At 42.6% G+C, this 20,099-nt stretch overlaps 1 protein-coding gene across 1 annotated transcript in view; it reads right to left on the bottom strand.

Annotated features, from left to right (window-relative positions):
• The window catches only part of PACSIN1 (protein kinase C and casein kinase substrate in neurons 1), a 78,969-nt gene extending 60,107 nt beyond the window's left edge, over window positions 1-18,862 (bottom strand). The window contains exon 1 of the mRNA XM_081915598.1: window positions 18,842-18,862. The gene's annotated coding sequence lies outside the window, so the exon portion shown is untranslated. The remainder of the gene's footprint in view (window positions 1-18,841) is intronic.
• Window positions 18,863-20,099: the final 1,237 nt, after the last annotated feature.

Below are 20,099 nucleotides of genomic sequence, written 5' to 3' on the forward strand. Positions count from 1 at the left end.
CTCTCTGTCTTCAGCACCCTTCATCTGGCTTCTTGATTCCCCATTTCAGCAGGAGAGGGAGTGTAGGCACAGACAGACAATAATTCACTCACAGGCTAGGAATAGACGTGAGAAATGGCTTCACCTTTGATGGCTCATCTCTGCCTTCCATTCCTTCTGCACCTTGCTAAACTAAAAGTCCTTTTGTTACTTCTGATGTTTCTTTTTTCTTTCCTTCATTCCTCTGGCATATGGTTCCTTCCCTTTTTTCATCAAAAGCCTCCTGAAGATCTCAAAGAGAAGCTCTCTCGCCGGATTTCCCATTTTGAGATAGGCCAACTTTACCTACAGGTAAAGTTTTTATCCACTGGGGCCAGGCAGGAGATAAGAATATACCCCATGGAAGGAATAATACAAAGCTCTACTTTTCAGAGAACAGGGGTGGGGGGAAGCTTCCTCAGTAGAGAATTGCACAAAACAGGTATTGGTATAACTGCTGTATGTCCATACGCTAGACTGAATCCCTTGTGCCAGTTTAAGTTACAGATGAATTAACCAGTATGAGAGAATGAGAGAGTTATGCTTCCCCATGGTTAAACGGTTTAAAAAATAATGAGAATTATTGCTGCTGCTGTTGTTATTGCTACCTGGCTTTTCATAGACAAGCTTTTTATTTGAGCATGCTGGTTTGCTTTTCAGATCTGGATAATTTCTACATGTGTAAAACCAGCACCTTTGGGACAAATCTGACAGGAGGATCTGACATTACCATGCAGGCAAACGTAACATCTGTAAACTACTGGCTTAGATAAGAGCCCCATTATTCAGGTGCCATACAGATGTGGTATTGAAAGCAGTCTTACTCTGTTAAGAGCCATTTTTGAGAGATGACTCTGCAAATCTAACAGCATGTGGCTACATGCTCATTCACACTTGGCTTTTTCAGGTCCAAGCCCAAATGTTGTGTGTGAAACAGGTTTTAAAAATAGCTGTGTTATGCTTCATTGCTGTTCCTCTCCAATCACCATGAACAACACTGCAATTGTAACATTTCCATCAATTTCTCAGTATGCAAAGCTTTTTCTCCTGCAGTTCAGTTGACTTTCATTAGCTAGCAGAAGGGAACAGAGGAAATAAATAGACTCATACAGTACAATCTATATATTCTGACTTAAAAGTAAGCTTCCTTAAATTCAGTGGAACCTCCTCCCAGGTAAATGGGCATAGGATTGCAGTCCTTGTATATATTTCTCCCAATGTTTTTTTAAAATCGGAAATGAATACGAGATGCTATGAGTTCAAGGGGAGGAATGGCAGAATCCCCACTCCTGGCACAACATTTTTATGTGCTCAGAATTGTTGTGCAAGCTGCTTTTCCCACTAATGGAAGAAAATATACTGGAGGGGCAAATTCTCCTTCTTGTAACAATCAGGATAAATATGCATAATATCCCATGCCATGTTTAGTTTGGGCCTATTCCTTCTTTAGTGGGACGCAGGTGGCGCTGTGGGTTAAAGCCTCAGTGCCTAGGACTTGCCGATCGAAAGGTCAGCGGTTCGAATCCCTGCGGCGGGGTGCGCTCCCGCTGCTCGGTCCCAGCGCCTGCCAACCTAGCAGTTCGAAAGCACCTCCGGGTGCAAGTAGATAAATAGGGACCGCTTACCAGCGGGAAGGTAAACGGCGTTTCCGTGTGCGGCTCTGGCTCGCCAGAGCAGCTTCGTCACGCTGGCCACGTGACCCAGAAGTGTCTCCGGACAGCGCTGGCCCCTCGCCTCTTAAGTGAGATGGGCGCACAACCCCAGAGTCTGTCAAGACTGGCCCGTACGGGCAGGGGTACCTTTACCTTTACCTATTCCTTCTTTGCACAAGTTCTCTTCTTCACATGTGAGCAAATTTTGCACCCACTTCATGTTCATGTGCAATTAATTATATTGTGATAGGATGCCGTACAGCCTCACTGCTCTAACCCAGAGCCAAAGTGGGGAATTTAAATGGCAGACTGGTTCAGTCACTGGTACAACTATGCTACTGCCATCTACACAGGGACCAAAGCAACATCAAACATTTGCTCAAGACTTTTTGCTGCCTGATGAAAATCCCAAATGGTGCACATGCACACACCCCTAAGGCCATCTCTGTTAAAGGTTTGCTGCACCATTCAGAAACCAATTCCTGCCTTCATCTCAATGTGCTGCCTGAAGTAGGTGGTTTCACTGTGCTTCGAGGCAGGACTGATGCTGGATATGCCATAATGGGACCTTCCCATCCCATCTCAAGTCTGCTTTCTTGAGTCCTCTGTGGCCTGTTGTTGTGCCATATTGTAGAAGCAGCTGGAAGCTTTTGGCTGTTGCCTCTGTGCTTCCCATAGTCCCTTCCACCTTCAAACAAGAGATGCACTCAGCTAGTTGCCTGTTTCAGATACCCTTCCCTACTTCCTGGGAAAATGCAGACGCTACGCTATTTGTGTCCTTAATTAGAATCACAGAATAATTGGGCCCTCTGCAGTTGCTTGCTCAGAAAGCAAATCATTGTGCCACTGTGTCATTGTGCAGGTGGCATCAGAAACCCAGCTTCATTCCACCAAAACAATCCACCTTTTGTTTGCTAATTTCTAGCCCTTCAGGCATCCTCCGGAACTCTTTCCAGGGAAAGGGCATGGTCTCTGACATGAAGGGCTCAATTTTTCTGGCAAGCTGCAAGGATCTTTGTGGAAGATGCTGTTTGTAAGGCCGGGAAAAGGGACTTGCTACTTTCCCAAGATCCCAGCCCTGCTATTAATATAGACAGGGTCCAGTTCTGGAGATTTGTGGCACGTAGAGCTATTTGTGTCACTGAGTGCAAAAACCCTTCCAGGCTATCATGCTTGCATTTTGCATCCACTTGGCATTGGTGAGAGAGGCTGGGCAAAGTGCAAGTAATGATGAGTTGAGGCTGTGTTTCTGCAAGTCCCTCTCATTTTAAAATATCTTATTTCATTGGAGATTGCATTTTCTCTGATGTGCTGATTAGTGTGTTGGCCATTTCCTCCATGCCCATCTCTGGTATACAGCCCTGGAGGGTAGGCCAATTCTCAGTGTGGTCCTTGGGCAAAAAACAAACAAACAAAAAAACTAAATCGGGTGTAAAAGAAGGAATTGCAGAGAGCATTTTGTCAAATCTTCTTTTGTCATGCAGATGTGAAAAGCTGCACTTGTTGAAATTCTCCTGTACTGTATAACCTACTAAAAGTACAGAATCTTGTCCTCCTCTTCTTACCCGAAGCACAATCTAGTATTTGAATTGGATGTGCAGACTAAGGTCATGTAGACAGATCAGGATCATGATGGCTGGCTATGCTTCAACGTATGTGTTACTGGTCCCATGTGTTACTGCTGTGCATCTAGCTAGGGCTGGGTGATATATCAACATACCATCCAAAACTGGTTTGAAGTCCATATCGTGATATTTTTTGACCTGGTAATATATCGTAAATCATGTGTGCATTATGCAGAAATCCCAATGTGGGAAAATCCGTGAAGCCAACCAGTGTTTCTCTCAATTCCTGCAGCCCCATTAACTCTGCCAGCTCAGCTTTCCCCTGCCTCCTGCAGGGGGCAGTGAATTGCAAGAGCAGGTGCTGGCAAAAATCACAGTGCAGGAAAAATCATGAAGCCAACCAATGCCTCTACATAGCTCTATCCTTATTTCAGACATTGTCATATATTGGTATCACAATGTTTAGTTGGTGATATCTCACAATGTTAAAAACCAGATATCGCCCAGCCCTACATCTAGCAAAAGATGAGAAGAGGGATTTATGGCTACATGCACGCAGGGTACCTGCACCTGCTTTCAGGAAACTGGCAAGACCATAGTTCCCAATTCTGTCTTTGAACATGTATGCTTTTTATGTCCTGGGTAATATGTCTATTAAATTTTATTTACCGTAAATGCTTTTCAATGGCTATATGTTTCAGTCAGGAACTCTTGCTTTTTGTGTACTTGAAACTGTTCTTTTTGGCAATAGGGTGTTATTTTCTACAATTTTATCTATGTACCTAGCGGAGGCTTCCTCAACCTCAGCCCTCCAGAAGTTTTTGGCCTACAACTCCCATGATCCCTAGCTAGCAGGATCAGTGGTCAGGGATGCTGGGAATTGTAGTCTCAAAACATCTGGAAGGCTGAGGTTGAGGAAGCCTGGCCTAGAGAGACCTAACACCATTTTTGCCTATTATCTGTTACCTATATCTACATCTTTACAGGAATGCAATCGTCCTTAAAGCACTAACATTATCAACAGCTATCAATGCCCACCCTCAATTTTCTTAATTTAAAAAGGCATCACTGACCATTGGGCATGCTGGCTGAGGCTCATGGGAGCTGAGCTCTACAACATCTGGAGGACCACAGGTTCCCCATTCCTAATATGAGAAAAGGCGCCAACATTGTGGGCAAGCAGGGTGTTATGACACATGGAACTAGATTGCTGTTAAGAATGAGCTAAAGAGCATCAAGGGCCAACAATCACTGTTCCACAGAGGGTAGGGGGACTATGTGCAATAGGCTGGAATTCAGTTCAAATTGCAAATAGTCTCACTGCCTCTTGGTCTATTCACATCTGTCTCTTTCAGAAAAAGAAATTATTCCCTTGCCATCTGCCCCCGTGTGTAGTAAATCAATAGCTACCCTTAACGTACAACAGAATCCAAGCGCCAGCGATTCAGAATCCTTTTACGATTAAATCCATCCTGGCTCTCTGAGCAGTTTCATCAGTACTAGCAACCTATTAATCACTGCTTCATTTTGAGGAAGCAAGGCCAAGGGAAAGTTGCTGGAGAGGATCTGATCATGGCTTGGCCAGCCGTGGCAGGTGCTTGCAGAAAAAAGTGAGCCCAGTTTAGAAAAGGGAAGGCACCATCATGCCTGAGCACAGTTCACCCTTACAGTTACCACCTGACCTCAGTAGACCATATTATTCCCAAAATAATAAGATTATTCACATCCTAGCTATCTGCACATCACTTCTGCTTTTAATCCCTTGTGCAAAACTTCCTGAGCCATGCTCCAAGCTGGAGGGGCATTTAGGTTTAAGATGCTTATTTTCCTCAAACTTTGCACCATATCAAACAAGGGTTAGGAACATCAAGCTGTGTGGCCCTTGGGACTCTCCCTAGGCCATGCCCCCTTCACAGGCCACACCACCTTCCCAAGCTCCTCTGTCCCACTCAGACCCCAGTTCAGGCCGGATGTAGATAATTGGTCCAACTCATGCCCTGCTTGTGCACTGCCAACACTGAAATTCACATTGTTAATCAACAGTGTCAGAAACCTGCGCTAACCCCTATGTTTCCTTAGCTTTTAGCCGTCACATATTTTCCCTGCGGAACCTATTTCTGTGGGTACCAGAGAGGACTGCTGATGCACCACAGTATTGTATACTGCTTACTGTTCTTCTTTTAACAAATGGGACGAGAAATAGAAGGAGGAAGAAGGCTAAGCATCCCCTGACATCAGTCTGCTGTCAGAGACTTTGGGAGAGCTGCTGTAGAAATGTTTGAATTAGCATTTCCACAGAGGACACAAAAGCCAAGGAGCCGCAGTGTGAGCAAGCAAGGCTCTCCTTAATCCAGTTATCAAAGTACTTGCAGCTACAATTTGCAAGGGGAGGTGTGACGGCAGCAGATACTGAGGAAAAAGAATTCATCTGTGGCTGCTGGCGCAGAAGGGATATATATTTAGGCAATCGTTTGGAGAAGGCCAGCCATTTTTATAATACAGGTTATATAAGAAACTTGGGTGCTTCTTAACAGGAGATACCTAAAATCAATTACTGAAATAACTGCAGGTTTATGAAGCACTAATAACGAACAGTAAACCAAGTATTTTGCTGGATGTGGCATAAATGCAGCTGATCTGAGACTGAGGAAACTAAAGGGAATTTGTTGTATAGCCATTCTTGGAGAGGGCCAGAAATGAAATATGTAAACTACCTATGTCATAACTGCCATACCTAGCAGACCAGGGCATCAATCTGAGAGAGAGAAGATGGTTCTGAAATCCATGGCAGGATCTTCCACATCAGCTCCACATTTGTTCATTCAAAGCCTCATGCAGAAAAGAGTTTACCAGCTCCATCTGGTACGTAGGCTGAGACCCTATCTGCCTGCGGACTGTCTTGCCAGAGTGGTGCATGCTCTGGTTATCTCCCACTTGGACTACTGCAATGCACTCTACGTGGGGCTACCTTTGAAGGTGACTCGGAAACTACAACTAATCCAGAATGCGGCAGCTAGACTGGAGACTGGGAGCGGCCGCCGAGACCATATAACACCGGTCTTGAAAGACCTACATTGGCTCCCAGTATGTTTCCGAGCACAATTCAAAGTGTTGGTGCTGACCTTTAAAGCCCTAAATGGCCTCGGTCCAGTATACCTGAAGGAGCGTCTCCACCCCCATCATTCTGCCCGGACGCTGAGGTCCAGCGCCGAGGGCCTTCTGGCGGTTCCCTCATTGCGAGAAGCAAAGCTACAGGGAACCAGACAGAGGGCCTTCTCGGTAGTGGCGCCCACCCTGTGGAACGCCCTTCCAGCAGATGTCAAAGCGATAAACAACTACCTGACATTCAGAAGACATCTTAAGGCAGCCTTGTTCAGGGAAGTTTCTAACGTGTGATATTTTACTGTATTTTTGGTTTTTATGGAAGCTGCCCAGAGTGGCTGGGGAGGCCCAGCCAGATGGGCGGGGTATAAATAATAAATTCTTCTTCTTCTTCTTCTTCTTCTTCTTCTTCTTCTTCTTCTTCTTCTTCTTCTTCTTCTTCTTCTTCTTAAGCAAATGAGTAAGTCAAGAGTAGAAGCCACAGTAGTGCTCACCAGTTTGTTTGATAGAAATAATCCCTTTATTCCACAAAGAGTCCTAGTTTGAATAGCCAGTGTTTTAATTGCTGTTAACAAGTAGGAAACAATGCCCCTATCTCCCATCCACCAGGATGTCTGCTGAAGGCTGTTGCATGAACTAAAATTAAACATTAATACGGAATGGAGTGTCTGATTTATGTGATGCAGAGCCTTGGCCAATTTAGAGTTATTTGCAGAGTGCATCAAGGCAATAACAAGTGTTGCTACTAGAAACGGGTGAACTCCCCTTGCTCTGTCCCAGCTTCTGCTAACCTAGCAGTTCAAAAGCACACCAGTCCAAGTAGATAAAGAGGTACCGCTGCAGCCGGAAGGTAAACGATGTTTCTGTGCACTCTGGCTTCCGTCACGGTGTTCTGTTGTGTCAGAAGTGATTTAGACATGCTGGCCACATGATGCAGAAAGCTGTCTGTGGACAAATGCCAGCTCCCTTAGCCTGAAAGCAGAGTGGAGCGCTGCACCCCATAGTCTCCTTTGACTGGACTTCACCATCCAGGGGTCCTTTACCTTTACTACTAAAATCCTATCTCTCACCAGATTTGGTTAGTCCTAGGAGTAGGGAGGGCTCCTTCCTGACAGCCACATCCAGAGCCACTTGAGATAAATACATTTCAGATGTTTGTTATTGCATTTATATTTCTACATGCTGAAACAGGCTAACAACTGGGAATTGCCCTGTAAGATCAGCTAAGTAATGCCCTAGCTAACCTGTCTGGATGAAGAGAAAGCAGTTTATTTATTAAAATATTTATACCACGCTATTCATTTAAAATATCAGAACGGTTTCCAACAGTTATACATAAAACCATACAATAAATGCCATGTGAATATTTTGCTAGCACTTCTTCCAGTTGCACAGAGAACAAGACCAGCTTGCACAGCTATGCCTTTTTGCTGGTGCACTAAGAGAGCTCGACAGCTCCCCTTGCGTTTCTGCTGCACGTAGCCAGACAAGGTAAAAGGCTGTAGCATCGCTGATGTGAAAAAGGGTAGTTGCCCTCCAGGCATAGGTGCTAATGGTTTCGTGACAGCTCTACTCCCAGCACATGCTGTAGGTGGATGCTTCTGAAAGCTGTAACTAGAACCTGTGAGTGTGTGTTATCAATTTGTGGGACAATAGCAGGTGACAGGCTTAGAGCCACAGCCTGGGGATATTATATCCGGAAGGAATTCCCCCAGGGTGGGGCTGTGATAAAGGCTGCTGCCTGGAGCTTAACAATGCCGAACAACGGAGTGCCCTGTTAGAGCCTTGGCCAAATAATAATCTGTGTTCAAGAGAGGCAGGGGAATCTAGACAAGAGATGCTCACGAATGAGGCTGACGCAGTGCTGAACTCCAATTGGGGATATCAGTTTACACCAGTTGTTCACGTGAACCCTGGCCAAGACTGTTAATCTCCCTGCCAACGGAGGTGACAGAGAGTAATGCCTGCTGATATTTCCTGAACCCTTTGAACTAGAAACAGATTGGGAACCTCTCCATCCTTTGCCTAAAACTCCTAAATGGCAAGCTGGGTTCAGATTAAAACCCAAATAGCATGTTTTCTCCAGTTTCCAATTAAGCCCATCTAGCCAGGTCCTGTTTTATAAACTACTCTTGGAGTTTATTATGAACTGAACTTGTACTAACTCCTCAAAATCTGAAGTGATCCAGATACACAAATACCTAATTGGAACCCCCAGTATATGTCGCTTCTGCAAATATATCCGTATATATTTATAGATCCTTCTCCATCTAAATCAGGGATGGGGAACTATGTCTGCCCATATGTTGTTCCCCTACAGTTCCCATCACCTATAACCATTGGCCCTGATGGCTGGGGTGGATGAGAGTTGGAGTCCAACAAAATCTAGAGAGCAACAGGTTTCTCATCCTTAATCTAAAGCAAGTGGTGCAGTTGATTGGAACTTGAGATAGGATCTCCTCTCTATCAGCATCCCAGTCCCAAAAGAAATTTAGATTAGCCCCATTCCTGGTGGTTTTTAAGTTGGCAGTAAAATGTTTCTACTGTCTTTCATGAGGCTTTTAATTGTGTTCAGTTTGAATAAATTATTTAATTCCTCTGCTCTTTATGTATCTGATCTTTGCTAAAACATGTTTAATAATTTTATTTTTCCCTCTGTGAGTTTAAACTGCCTTGTTTAGAGCTGAAAAGTGGTTTAGAAATATTCTTAATGAATGAATGTAAATAAATGTCATAATGGAGTTATCTGTCCACAGTAATGCTTCTCCTGTGTTTGACCAAAATAACACAAATAATGAGCTAGGTTCATCAGCTTTTATGTTAACATCTCAATTACAAAAGGTAACCCTCACTCCCACAGATTCTTGGGCTGAGGACGCCTTGAGCAGTTGCACTCAGGTAAGCTGCCTTGTGAGCTGACAGAAAGCTTATTTGCCCCCTTAAGTCCATAAATGTCCACTTCTCACAGTCTGATGGAGCTTAGACGGTAGCATTGTGAAGTTTTAGGCAGAAGCAGAATCATAATAGCAAAACACATATTTCCCCCAATTCAGAACTTATATTTATTTGTATGGAATCAAGGCAGCAGAAAAAGACATACTGCTTGAAAATAAAATGTTGCATTATAATATTACTTATAAAACTTTATAAAACTGTTAGTGGGCTCAGCTAAACAGGTACGAAAATTACCAATTCCCAGAATTTTTTTAATTTCATTGTTCAAACCAGGAAGAAGCAGATTGGGTTAGAGACACAAGCCCCTGAACAACAACATCATAAAAAATACACATGGGTTGGATGCAAAAAGGACAAGAAGCAACCTGACAGTGGAGTAGCGTGGGTTGTCAGCACCCGGGGCAAGGCAAGTAATTTGCGCCCTCTAACCTGTGGATTTGCGCCCCCTAACCCTAACCCCCAGATGTTGCGCCTGATGCGGCCGCCCCCCCTGCACCCCCCACGCTACGCCACTGCAACCTGAGTTTCTCTGGAATGCCAGCAGGGGCCCTAGATGACACTGGGCCCAGGCAGGGCTAGTGCTATCATTGGGCTAATTACATAGTCACCTAGGGTGCAGATCTCACAGGGTCACAGCATTGACCTTTCAGGGGCACAATTTCATATAGATTAGTTTTTGTTCTATCTTATAAGATTGCAGAGTAACTGGAGATACTACCAAACTTTGAGACAGAACAAGTTAGAAAAAGGAGAAAGAAACAGCAGTTTGAGTATGAGGTCCAAGAAGAGACGCCACGAGACGCAAAGCAGAAATTCAAGGTACGGTAGGTTTCTACTGTGGCTTAGACATGGCCACATAAGCTGTTGAAGTGAGATTCTGACAGCTACAACAATGGAATTCCCACTTTGGCTATGATATATACAGTATCAACAAAAAAAATCTATTGAAGATGTACTTAAGGCCTGCAAGAATTTCAAAAAATCATTGTTGCACAATGGAAACAACGATATTGATGCTGAAAGTCTGTGAGTGTGAACTTATAACTCAAAGAATCCACAGTCCATACCACCACCACAAAAACTGCTGGGTAATGTGCCTAATGTTTCTGTTGCTCTAGGGATCCTTCTCATATTTCCAGTGTCAGTGGCAAGTGGTGAACACAGTTTCTCAAAGCTCAAACTTATAAAAACTGACATATACTGAACAATGGTGCAAAATAGACTAGTTGGCTTACCAACTATATCAGTTGAACATGCCTAAGCATCAGCTTCCGGAGGCGGCGCGAACGGCAATAGCTGCCAGCTCCTGAACGGGAGAGGGTAGCTCCGTCGAAACGGGTCGCCCGCTACGGCGAAGCGGGGACCCATCCAGAAAAACCACAGGCAGCAGAAGCCTGTGGTCCTGAGACCCGGCGGGCGCCAAAAGCAGCCCCCAAAACGACGAAGGGACCCCGTAAGGGGCTCCGGACCGCGGAGGGGGTAGCGGCACTGTGGGTCGTTTCGCGATCAACGGAGCGAAGCCGCGTTGCTGTTGCCGGTGAGCGCTGACCTTTCTTCTTGAAACTGCTAACTTTGGAAAGCAACAACCCGTGAGTAATCTGGACAATATACTTTTAAAGCCTCTAAAAATTGTGAATTTGGCCGAAAGCGGAGTGACGAAAAACAGGAAGTCCGTCTTCCGCTGACACTGAACTTGAAAGTAAAGAGCAGGAGGAGTGGAGACAAAGAGTAACGTTTTGCATTGACTGATCTGGCACCTATTTAAACTGTTGTTCCTGGCTGATTTAAAGACTTTAAGTGGCTGATTTTTGGACCTTTATTGAGACAAGGATACCCGTCTTCTGTTGATCTATTGGATTATAAATAAAAGCAAGAAACCCAGGTACTGGAGCTGCCTGAGTAACTGAGCAGACAGTCTGCAGGCTTTGGATACTTTGAATCTGAACTTTGGAACATACTGAGTTTGAATTTGTTACTTTGAAACACTTGCTGTCTAAGCACTTTTGGAAACAATGTTTGGCTTTAAGTTTTAACTCTGCTAAAATTTATCTTTGTGAAGATCTTTGGAGATCAATTCAGACTTATTAATTTTAATTGGATTGGACTTCCTCCCCAAAGACATTCTAAGCTCCACCTAGAGGATTTTTGGATTTACAGCAGTGACTTTGTTTTACTTTCTCTTTCCCGGCCTCCTGGTTGAGTGTTACCATCTGGGCTCTTACTTTCTCATGGGAACAATTCAGTTTGACCTTGGTTTTTAGATAACTTTGGAATGAGTGGAACAAGAAAAAGGGGAAGAACTAGACAAACAACGTTAACTTTACCGACAGTCTCACAGCGTAGATCATCTGTGCCTGTTTTGCCTACTACTTTGCCTCCTGAGGCAGAAGCGGCTTCCCTGCTACAATCAGGGGAGGGAGAAATTGAGGAATTACAACTGGAAGATATGGCCTCAGGAGCAAGTGGCACTGTTTTGGAGAAAATTTTTGAAAAATTGGAGGCTCTGGACAGAAAGGTTGACCAGCAATCAGCTAAAATTGACTTAAACACAGAAAGTTTAAATAGACTAACTGGACAAGTTGCACAGAATGTTCAATCTATTGGAGAACTGAAGGAGGCTGTAGGTGAAAATCGGAAATTGGCGGAAGACACTAGCCAAAGATTGGGACAGCTTGAAAAAGAAGTAAGACCACTCAGCAAACAAGTAGGAGAACACCAGATCTACTTTTCCATGACAGAACTTCGGAACAGGGAGGCCAATTTAAGGATACGCTCAATTCCAGAAGTGGAAGAAGGTAACTTAACTGAGTTCCTCACCAAAGAATTTTCCAAGTTTTGGAACTTAGAAGAAAAAGACTTTAAAATACTATCTGCTTTTAGGCTTGGAAGACTTATAAAGAAGGAGAAGCCCAGAGACTGTTTGATAATATTGAGATCAAAGGAGGAAAGGGACAAGATTCTAGGCTTGCACTACGGAAAGTCACTGGATATTTTGGACAAAAGAATTGAAATTTATAAGGATATTCCTAAACAGCTGTTGGATCTTCGATCAGACTATTCGGAATTAGTAAAATTGCTAAGGAGCAACTCAATCATCTTCAGGTGGGAGTTTCCCCAAGGTTTATCGTTTACTTTCAGAGGGAGGAAGACCAAAATTAGAACGCCGGAGGATAGAGACAAGTTTTTGGTGGCACACGGAGAAGATCTTCATAAAGGACTTGGATTACCCCCAGGGCCTGAACCTCCGGGGGTTCCTGCACCCCCGGACCCCCGAAAATCTGAGAACAAGGTACCCCCACAGCAAGAATAACCAGATATATTCAGGATGTCTCTGCAACTTTTGAGCTGGAACATAAATGGCTGCAATATTCCAGGAAAAAGGAGAAAAATCTTTCACATCTTAAAAAAGGAACATTTGGACATTATTTGTTTACAGGAAACACATGTGACTAGGCTCCACAGAAAAGTGTTAATAAATAAAAGACTTGGTCAGGAATTTATATCTTCGGATACAGTTAAAAAGAGAGGTGTGGTAATTTATGCAAAAGAGAGCCTTTCACCTAAATTTCTGTTTAAAGACGAGCATGGAAGAATTTTGGCGATAGAAATACAACATCAAGGAGAAAAAATATTGATATTAGGAATTTATGCCCCAAATGAAGGAAAATCGGAATTTTATAAGAAGTTGCATGAGACTATGCTGGACTATCTGGACTACAACAACATCATTATGATGGGAGATATGAATGGAGTCGTATCAAACAACATGGATAAGTCACAGAGTCAAAAAATTTCTAAAGATGGGAGACTACCAAAGACCTTCTTTGAAATGACAGACAATATGGACTGGATTGACATTTGGAGAGTGAGAAACCCCTTGGGAAGGGAAGGAACATTTTTCTCTGAAGCCCAACTGACTTGGACAAGAATCGACCAGATATGGATAACTAGAGGTCTGGCACCTAAGATCAGAAAGGTGGAAATCTGCCCAAAGACATGCTCCGACCATAACGCACTGAGAATGGACATGACATTGATTCCAACCGGTTCCTTCAGATGGAAGATGAATGATGGCTTGTTTAGAGATCAGGAGATTACCAAGAAGGCCCAAAAAGCTCTAAAGGATTATTTTGAGATCAATATGAACACCACAGTGGAAAAAAGAACTATCTGGGATGCAAGTAAGGCCGTGATGAGGGGGTTCCTGATACAACAGAACACGGTAAAGAAAAGGAAACAAAACGAAAGGAAAGATAAAATTTTGGAAAAAAATTAAGGAGTTGGAGAAGAAGTTAAGACTTAATCCGAAGTCTCAGCCGATTCTGAGAGAAATCAAACTTTATCAAGCACAATATTCCAAATTGATAAATCAGGAAATAGAATGGAAAATCAAACTAATGAAACAAAAAACTTTTGAGTCGGCTAATAAATGTGGAAAACTGCTAGCTTGGCAGTTGAAGAGGAGACAAAAGTTAAATACAGTGACAAATTTAGAGATTGAAGGAAGATGTATCCAGAACCCCGGAGAGATTAGAAAGTGTTTCCAGAGATATTTCAAAAAATTATACACTCAAGGGCCACAAGATGAAGCAGCGATTAAACAATTTTTAAAGACAAATGGACTGGCAAAGTTGTCAGAAGAAAATAGATCAATTCTGAATGGCAAAATAACACGACAAGAGATTGAGCAGGCCATCCAAAACATGAAACAGGGCAAATCACCAGGACCAGACGGGCTGACCTCCAAGTACTATAAGACATTGAAAGACTATCTGATACAACCACTGATGGAGGTCAGCAATGAAATTTTAGAGGGGAAGAAGGCGCCAGAATCGTGGAAAGAAGCTTTCATCACATTGATACCAAAATCGGAAACTGAAAAGACACAGCTTAAGAACTACCGTCCCATCTCCCTTTTAAATGTGGATTACAAAATATTTGCAGACGTTTTGGCAAGTAGATTCAAGAGGGTTTTAAACAAAGTAATTCATAAAGACCAGGCAGGCTTTCTCCCAGGTAGACATATGTCTGCTAATACAAGGAACATTATAGATATATTGGAGCTTTTACAAACAGACATAAATACTAAAGCTGTTTTAATTTTTATAGATGCGGAGAAGGCCTTTGACAACATATCCTGGAAGTTTATGAAAGGGAATTTAAAAGAAATGGGAGTGGGCCGGGGGTTTGAGAATGGGATTGATGCAATATACTCAGAACAAAAGGCTAAACTGATAGTTAACAATGTGGTTACAGAAGAGTTTAAAATTGAAAAAGGAACACGACAAGGCTGTCCGATTTCCCCGTTATTATTCATTTCGGTCCTGGAGGTGCTCTTGAACACGATTAGAGGGGACAGGTTGGTGGAAGGGATACAGGTCGGAGCGAAACAATATAAACTTAAAGCGTTTGCAGATGACTTAGTTCTGACATTACAGGAGCCAGAATCTAGTACGAAAAGAGTACTACAACTAATCCAAGATTTTGGTCGGGTGGCGGGATTTAAACTAAATAAGCAAAAAACTAAGGTGTTGGGAAAAAACTTGACAGATATTGAGTCGGAACGGTTTCAGAGAGAGACAGAGTTAACTGTGGTTAAGAAAGTTAAATACCTAGGGGTAAACATAACAGCAAAGAATCTGAGTCTGTTCAAAGATAATTATGAAAAATGTTGGTCTGAAATTAAGAGAGACTTGGATAGCTGGTCAAAATTGAAACTTTCATTGTTAGGTCGAATAGCTGCTATTAAGATGAATGTATTGCCAAAAATGTTGTTTTTGTTTCAGACATTGCAGATTGTAGATAAAACGGAGTGCTTCCGGAAGTGGCAGAAAGATATCTCCAAATTTGTCTGGCAGGGCAAAAAGCCCAGAATCAAGTTTAAGATACTAACGGACGCAAAACAAAGAGGGGGCTTTGCCCTGCCAGACTTAAAGTTGTACTATGAAGCCGCAGCTTTCTGCTGGCTAAAAGACTGGCTACTTCTGGAGGACACTGACGTGCTGGATTTGGAAGGTTTTAACAATGCATTTGGATGGCATGCATATTTATGGTATGATAAGGTTAAGATTAACAAGGTCTTTAAGAACCATATTGTCAGAAAAGCAATATTTAATGTCTGGACAAGATACAAAGACTTATTAGAGAACAAAACACCGAGGTGGCTGTCACCTTTGGAGGCTAAGGCCCGAAAAAGACCCAATATGGAGGCCAATTGGCCAAAATATTGGGAAATACTAGAAAGGGATGGAGACAATTGGAAACTGCAGAGTTTAGAGAAAATGAAAGATAAAGTGCGAGACTGGTTACACTATGCTCAGATTAAAGAAGTGTTTAAGATTGATAAAAAGTTAGGATTCCAAGTGGAGAAATCGAAACTGGAAACAGAACTGTTAGAACCTAAGACTAAGGTACTTTCAAAAATGTATAACTTGCTGCTGAAATGGAACACACAAGACGAATTGGTTAAATCGGCTATGATAAAGTGGGCCCAAGATATAGGGCACAACATTATGTTTGAGGACTGGGAAAGGTTATGGACCACCGGGCTGAACTTCACAGCATGTAATGCTCTGAAGGAAAATGTAATGAAAATGATATACAGATGGTACATGACCCCAGTGAAATTGGCTAAAATATACCATTCGTCTGATAACAAATGTTGGAAATGTAAGGAAAATGAAGGAACATTCTTTCACCTCTGGTGGACCTGCCCTAAAGTGAAGGCCTTCTGGGAAATGATATATAATGAGTTAAAAAAGGTATTTAAGTATACCTTCACCAAGAAACCAGAGGCCTTCCTTCTGGGCATGGTCGGCCAGAACGTGTTAAAGAAGGACAGAACATTTTTTATGTATGCTACAACGGCGGCAAGGATACTTATTGCTAAGAGCTGGAAAACCCAAGATCTACCCACACTGGAAGAATGGCAGATGCAGCTGATGGACTATATGCAACTAGCTGAGATGACTGGCAGAATCCGCGACCTGGGAGAGGAGAGGGTTAAAGAAGACTGGAAGAAATTTAAGATTTATTTACAAAAGTATTGTAATTTGGTTGAATCATAACAAGGAAGCCAGAGCAGAAATAACTGTCTACCATTAAATTATAATTTTTTATTTGAGTTTAACCTAAATACTGCACTTAAGATTATAAACAAGATGATAATTTGCTTGGAAAAATTCGTTTTTAATGATGAAAGTGGAAGCGGGAGACGTGAGGGGGTCCACAATAGAATGAAAGGATGTTATTAAACCTATTCTGTTTGTTAAATATGTATCTGTAAAAAATCTTAATAAAAATTTTTATAAAAAAAAATGAACATGCCTAAGCATCAGCCTGAAGGAACTGGTAAACGAAAAGGCATGCAAAGTGAGATTTTGATATGCCTGAAATTGAAACTTTTAAGGAACTTAAATTTTAACATCACACTTCACAAAATTACTCAAAATGATTTGTGTGCTAAAACATTTTCTTTTGTATTTGAGAAAAACAATAAAATATTTTTGTATTACTTATTCTTGCAATTTAGCAGTTTCGTTTTGTGCTTGTTGTTTTTGTTACAAGACATCTCTTTTTGAAAATTGAAGTTAGCAATTTTTGGAGGTATGTGCATGCAAGGGCACAAAATACCCTGGCACTGGATCCAGGAGTCGTTGAGGTCCTGGGTATCTAAAGCTCCAATCCTTTATACACTTACCCAGGAGTAAGCGTCACTGAGGTTTACTTCTGAGTAGACATCCAAGGGATTGCACTGACAATTAATGATTCAGGGAGCTGCGCTAAGTGTACATATACCACTAAAGAGATTAACATTTTGAAGAGTTTCTTAGCAGGAACACGATGGAATGAAAGGAATGGAAGGCATCACTATCAAAAACTTTGCTCTGTCTGGAAAAGTAGTGTCTTCTAGCAGCAAGTGTGGGCATCTCTTGATACTCAGAAAACTGAACTGTTTTAAAAGAGTCACTAAACTACTCCCTAAGTAATGGTAAGATGAATCTACATTGACAAAGTTAGTTTTCATTCAAGGCCACCTCAAATTCTACAGCTGTTATAGCATAGTAACCTTGTATACTTTGCATCAAAAAGCCAAGTCCAAATGTGGCTCCCTGGCATATTTCCAAACAACACATGAGCCTTTTGTTTATAACTTTATTAATATTAAAATGTGATTCCGCCCCATCTCTGAACTACTCCAGCCAAGTGCAGATATAATTTTCCATTTTCAAATTTGAGCTTATCAGTCTCTTATCATGCAATCCTATACACACTTTCCTGAGTAGACCTGCATAAATTTGCTCTGTTGCTGCTGTTCTTGTCATGCAGGACTGAAGTAGGGGTGTTTCTTTATGCCTTTTCCCATTGTTGATGTTCAGGTGGGAGGGGTTTCATTACGTTGGAGCAGAGATAGAAAAGACTGTGCCAATGGATAACTGCGCAGTCTTCCTTGGAAGACTATGCTAGTGGAGACCTGGAAAACACCCTACTAGGCTAATCATTTCCCACTAATCTGTTTCCTCTCCTGCATGGCTGCCTTAGAAACAGCTGGCAGTGTAAAAAGGTATAAAGCTAAAACCAAGGAGACCCAGATAGATTCTGTAGAGCTTATGGATCAGCGCTTATCAGAGACAGAACAGCTGATCTTAAGATGGTGCCAGCTTTGTGTTTATGTTCCCGTCAGGGACAGCAAATCACAATTGCAACCAAGATGGTACGCTAAATGTTGTTTGGCGTCTGCGTATTACACTGATAGAGCTTCCAGATCACAGTCACACCATATTTCTATATCATGTGTTGAATACCGGTATATTCTGGGTTTCAGTTTTATTTGTATAGTGCCATCAATGCCCATGTTGCAGCGTACACAAGAAATATGACATGACACATCTATAACAACTGTGTATAAGAACTCAGCTAGAGACTACCCAGCACCTCTCAGACACAACACATCCATCAACCTCATTCCTAGCCACCAGCTTTTGTATAATAAGTGATGCTTCTCTGTCTACCTGGATAGCATCTAATGAATCCTCTGGGCTTTGCTTATGCTGGGAGGGAGCTATTGAATTGAAGTGGTGAAATAAGAACCATTGAGGGTAATTTGAACTGTTGGGAGGTGGAAATCACCCAAAACAAGAACCCTGCCATAACCAAAGGTGGATCCTTACACGACGTGGTGCCACCCCTTGTGAGAATGCCTCATGAGTGTCTGTGTCTTTTGTGAGCATGAATGGAATGACGGCAGCACAGCAATTAGAAACAGGACCTTATGCTGTTCTACGGTTCTCAACAGTCACCTGATGCCAGCTTGTCTCATGGGAACATTATAGGCCTAACACCCGCACCTTTAGATCAGCCTAGCAGATTGGCTGCCGGCATACTAAAAGCGACGTACAACCCTGCCAAGGCTGGCTCCATCCCAAAAAAATGTAGTCTGATGCCGTGGACCACCTGGCTGATGGAACAGCCTGCTGTAATGTGAGTACAACCCCCCAGATGACACAATAAAGATGCTCTTAAGGGACGGGAGAATCCCTCATGGCCTACCTTTCTGGAGTGGTTGTAGAGACCATCAGATGCTGCCAGATAAGCGAGGTCCCAATGCCCGTCAGGTTGATAGCAGTCTGGCCTGCCTGGCTCACTTTCAGTTTAGGATGCCAGTTTGCCTGGCAAAGGAACTATACTGGATTCTTCCCTTTCTTTCTTTCTCTGCCTGTACACATTGGAAGGAAGGTCACAGCAGATGGGGAGGAGGGGGGTAAAGATCAGCCCAGAGATTAGAGAGGCATTTTTAGCCAGCCAATCGGTGGCCAGGCTGTGAGTAATGACTCGCTGACAGCACAAGGTGAAAACATTACTGCAGAGAAAGCATAAAATAAGATCAGGGGGTATAAGTGCTCTCCCTTTCCTGGGATCCCCCTATTTCCCATTCCCCCCCCCATATTTGCCATTGTGTCTTTTTATCTAGCCTTTTGCAAATTTGTCCCTTTCTTCCACCTCCCATTTTCCCCTCTACTTCCCTCCACTTTTTCTCCTTTCTTCTCCCCTTTCTCATTCTTTCTTCCTTGTTACTTCAACAGTTCCCACCACCAGCAGATTCTCAGAGCTAAAGCAGACCTGATGCCAATCACATATTTAGCCCCTGTGTGGGCTGAAAGTAATATTATCACAATTAAGGGGGGGGGGGAAGTAGCTGGAAAACTGTTTAACCAATTATTAAACAATTTATTTTAAAAAATGAAAAGGGGTCATAAAATGGTACCCAGCAGAACAGTTATAGTGAATGTGTGCTGAGCTTCAAAGAGTTACCAATCAAAGCATCTATGTCAAACCCACTGGTATGGACAGAAGATAGTAGGATGTACACACAAAAGAGGCATGATGCTATAGATACTATAGGGAAGGTGTGGCCCTCCAGCTGTTGCTGAACTCCAATTCCCATCATCCCTGGCCATTGGCTATGCTTACTGGGGCTGATAGGAGTTGGGAGTCCAACAACACCTGGAGGAACACAGCTTCCCCAGAACTGCTGATAATGTGGATAGCCAGTTGCAATTGTGCTTGTAGTTTACAGCTGAAGAGCAATGACTGGGGCTAAGTCTGGAAGCAGGCACTGTGGCTCTGTTTGTTTCCTTTAAAAAAAATGAACTATGTTTTGCCCATGTGCATTATACTGAAACAGCTTGTATAAAAATAACATTAAAGTACAGTAAAATAAATGTCACTGCTGCTAGACATTCTAAACATGTTTGGAAAACTCTGCAGATAAAAAGATGGGCCACATATAAGTAATGCAGGAAATAAT

Source organism: Podarcis melisellensis (assembly GCF_964234715.1).
Source record: "Podarcis melisellensis genome assembly, chromosome: 6".
In the NCBI taxonomy this organism is placed as follows: domain Eukaryota; kingdom Metazoa; phylum Chordata; class Lepidosauria; order Squamata; family Lacertidae; genus Podarcis; species Podarcis melisellensis.